Here is a 5,007-nt window from a genome sequence, read left to right as displayed (position 1 = left end):
AAGTTTTCATTTTGGTCCCACAATTAATAAAACGTACATTTTGATTCCTCACTTTTTCCTCCGTTTGCCAAATAAATCCCGACTGTTAAGTTTAACCCCAAATATGTAAGGTGGACCAACATTGTAGGTGGTCCACCGTAAACCTTATTAATTTTTCCAATTTTAACCCTTTGATATTTTTTAAAGAAAGAGCACCGTTGGATCGTGAAAGTCCATTATATATTACAGTGGACTACCAACAATTTATTTTCTTTCCCTTTCTTCATTCCTCCTCTTCATCATCATCCTCATAATCTTCAACAACATTCATTAAAAAAATCATAAAATAATCTAAAAAAAAAGAAAAAAACAACAACAACAACTATCAACAACATAAAACATCAACAATTTCTTAACATAAGACCCTGAAATTGACAAAACCATGAATTGACAGAAACCTAAAAAGGGGAATTGATAAGGGAGGGAAATTAAAACCCAATTTTTTTTATCTTTATCACCACACCTTCAATTCCTTAAATTCAGAAATTCGAAAAACTTGGAGGAGGTTCAACAACAGCACAACAACAACAATGGCAACAACAACAACATAAATTCGAATTCGAATCTGAGTTTCAAAGAGGAGGAACAACCTCTTCTCTTTTCATTCATAGCACAATAAAACAACAACAACCATACCAACAGATCTTTAAACTTCTTCCCTTTTTTGATTTTTTTGTACAGCTTCTGCCCTTCTCATTCTTTTGGTCGCTGAACAACCATAGAAACCATTTCTTCTTCAAATTGCACAAAAATAAACAACCATACCAACCATACCAGCTTGCTCGCTGAACCCATTTCTTCTTCAAATTGCACAGAAATAAAAAGGGGAATTTATGTTAATATTTGGTGTTGAATCTTAAAATTGGTGTTGCTGGAATGGAGAATGGAATGAAAGAAGCAAATTAGAGATTTATTAAAATTGAAATCATAGAAATTATTCACTTTAATTTTTGGAATTTTTTGAGAAAGTTGAATGATGAAGAAGTTGCTATTGTGGTTGATTGAATTCTAAAAAAGTTGAAGTTGTTATTGTTGTTTTTGGATTTTTTTTATATGGGAAAAAAGAGAGGAGATAAAAAAAAAATTGGGTTTTAATTTTTTTTTTGGTTTTTTTTCTGGGTTTTCCAGAGAGAGATGAAGCAGGTTGAAGATGAGGAAACACTAATTCTGGGTTTCTAAAAGAAATTGTCCTTTCCCTCAAAAAAAAAATTGTCCTTTCACTACAAAAAAAAAATTGTCCTTTTATACTAGCCACTTAGAATTTGCCACGTGGCTTAAACTAACGGAAAACAATTTTTTTGACGGATGGGATTTTTTTGGCAAACGGAGGAAAAAGTGAGGGACCAAAAGGTACGTTTTATTAATTGTGGGACCAAAATAAAAACTTGAAATTATTTGAGGCACCATTGAATCAAATAAGCCTGAAACAAACTACTAAACAAGCGCATTAATTTGTTGACCGCGTACATTAAAATGCATTTAAACACATAATTCAAACCTTCTCGGTAACCATTTGACCAAAATAATTTAAAATTGCATTAAATCTTTTGAATAAAATTTAACTTATTCATTATTTATAATTGTTTTATTTTTATGTGAAATTAATTTCAATCTTAAGAAACTCTGAATGATATTCATGTACAATTGTTCAATATTAATTATATTTATTTGAACAACATGTGTAATATCTTGATAAAATAATTATATTTTATTTTGGTCAACACAGGGTACGAAACCAAATTGCAAAAGAAATTGATGTACGCGTGTTCATTTCTGTATCAGTAGAACGAGAGTTCCTCCGTATCAAAACTGAGAAATGAAATTATCTGTCAACATGAAAGTAAATTCACGAACTCACCATTTACTACGACGAAAATACGACCAAAACAAGTTAATGGCCAAAAATTGACCTGAATCATCCCAAATCATGAAACCATAGCCCTATTGAGCATTACCGTCTCAAGCCTAGTCCAAAGTTGAAGGATAACAACCCAACAACATCGAACTCGGAAACAAAACCCAATCAATAAATTCACCCTCTTTAAACAAAATTGGTATTCGTAAACTGTCATCTAAATATGCCACATCTGCCTATGAATCTTAGAAGTTCACCACATACCCTTACTGATCCTTAGTATATTAAATGAGTAGGTCTAACCCTATCTTACTAAACAGAAAGAATAAAGTTTATAGACAACATTCAGAAAAGTCTACATGAAATATCTTTTGCAGCCTCCTATTTCTAAGTTTAATCAGAGACTCTAGGTATGTCACACTGCCTAAACTTCATAAAAGCATTAAGACTTTGGCATATAAAATTTAAATAGATCTCAAAACGTAACTAAAAAAAAAGACTTGAATTAATTTTATCCAACAAATAAATTGCAACACCCATACTAAACATATCTAGAAAGTTTAGCATGTGCATTATACATTAAAATTTACAACATAAATTCTTCGAATGAATATTTTATACAACAGTGTGCGTTCGTACAATCAACAATACACTACTACTAGTCCAAAACATAGAAAATACATCCTTGAAATCCAAACATCCTGCAGCGGGTACGAACGAACACTTGCTGATTATCCATTCGGCTACGACTTGCCAACTCTTGCTGAACCAACCTGCTGATCTGAAACAAATAAGGATTGGGATGAGACATAATGTCTCAGTGAGTTCTACCAATCCTAGGCTATAGGAAACCTCGGGGGAAACCTAGGGTCACCACATGTCTACAATACAACCTGCCGGTTGATTATACGTGTGTGGACTTGCTTACCTAGACGATCGTGCATACTAGATCTGTCGTAGGTTCCTTGTATCTTAGCTCATAGGTCTTGTCTTGCTTTACATGTCATGGCGGCCGAGGAAACCTAGAACTGCTATGTCGAGATACGATAAACGCATCCAAACCTAACCATAAGTCATTCATGACATGATCCTAGACCGGACGATCGGGGAATACTAAAATCGTCTTCGGCATAACTTCTTGGTCTTATCTTGATTCCTAAACTTATACATAACTTGCATCTTATCGTAAATGTAAGCATATCATTTCAAGTTCATTCATTAAGTTAGCGGTTAGCGTTGAACAAACAATATTATCTGAGTTCATTTTACGGATTAATCCCACGTGGAGTAACCCTGGAAGTTAATCCCTTACTTGACCGATGAAAACCTAGCTAAGGTACATCGGACTCCCTCAGTGACGTGCAGGCCTACCTTGCGGAGCGTATCCCGTTCCCCTTGTGAGAACCTTTCGTATCCCCCTTGGCGTGGATAACAGAAAGACACGACACCTACATCTTACTTTATGGTCTTGACCATATATTATAATTTGTCTTAGTACTTGCTTACTTGGTCATTCTTGTTCATAGTGAAAAGACTATGCCAATCAATTCACGACTTCACTTGCTTAGGGTTCTTGCTAACTTTCTAGTTCTCGATGATCTATGTCGAGGCTCTATGGTTTTACCCCATTCTTAGTTTATCGCTACCCGAGTAAACATGCTTAAACTCTCTCAAGTGCCATTGTTGTTGAAATATGTTCATATGTCTCATGCATTTTTTGTTTGAAACTCAAGTGTGTTGGTACGTTAGGTTATTAGAGATTGAGGGTTTTCTTTAGATTAATAAGCGTTAAACAAATGGTTTTGGATGGCATACAAGGCCCCAAAGCCAAAAGTGAAATTTGATGTGCCATTTTCGCTGATAGCGAAATAGCTCTGTGAGCTGTCTGGAAATTTGGCTAATAGCCAAAATTTGGCTATTAGCGAAATGGTTCTGGGAAATTTCGCCATTAGCAAAATAATTTCGCTAATAGCGAGTTTCTTCGAACCAGAAGTGCAGAAAAGCAATTTTCAACATTTCACCTCAATCCTGAGCAACCTAATGCACCATAATCATCCAGAATGCATAAAAACAAAAGGAAATGGATTGCATGGCAATATAAACCTATTTCAAGCAACAATCACATAAAGGGTACTAAAATCATATCATACTAAACTTAGCTTAAAATCATGTTTTCTTACTAGAATCACACAACCAAAGGTAGGTTTACACTATCTAAGAACTCACATAATCAATCTCTGAAATGACAAGCTCTAAGTTCAACTTCACTTCACACAATTCAAACCCTAACTTCTTGAGTCTCTTGACCACATGCTCCAATGATTTACCGTTCCAATCTTGTTGTTTTCTTGCAAGTTAAAATACCATGATCCATGCTTGATTACCAGACATTGATCTTGAAAGAGTTTGGTGGATTGGGAGAGGGAAAGGGGCGACATTGCTTAGAGAGAGGGAGGAGAAAATCTTAAACTTCAACCTAGAGAGAGAAGGAACAAAGAATAATGAAATGCTTGAGACCAAGTCCACTTATATACTCTCTTGGTGCTATTACCAAAATGCCATTCGCCTTAGTCGCGTTTAGCTTGACACTTATACTTAACCCATGTTTAACTGATATCATTTGATAAACATTCTCCGTCGTACTTGCTTTCCTTAAACATTTGTCCTCTGACACGTTTAACTGGTAATATTCCAATAATCGTCGAGTAGGATATTACACAAATAGAGGTTAATCTTACAACCCTAACCAATTAAGGTTTAGTTCACTACAAGAAAACTACGTTTTAATGCCCATAAACCCACTCTAACAGGGTTGAAACATACGCTAACAGTGATTTCGTGTCGGGGTCGAGGGCAGGCTAAAAAAGTTGAAGCTACCAGGTACCGTCGATTTTTGGATATCTGAGGTTAATGTCGACTCGGCTTGGCCGAGTTAAAATCTGACTCTAATCTCATCTGCCACTAAATTAGCCACCTTTTGAAAAGTTAACTAAATCATATATTGTCAAAAAATCCAATACTAAAGTCAAGAGAAAGAGAGTCAATGAAAACTTTTAGAGTCGGATAAACCGACTCTAAAATCAAAATCATAGTAGTGACTTAAATCCTTTAGA

The sequence above is a fragment of the Medicago sativa genome, chromosome 3 (genome assembly GCF_051527215.1).
Source record: "Medicago sativa cultivar Bolivia chromosome 3, Bolivia_mono, whole genome shotgun sequence".
NCBI lineage: Eukaryota > Viridiplantae > Streptophyta > Magnoliopsida > Fabales > Fabaceae > Medicago > Medicago sativa.
This window is presented reverse-complemented; position numbering follows the sequence as displayed.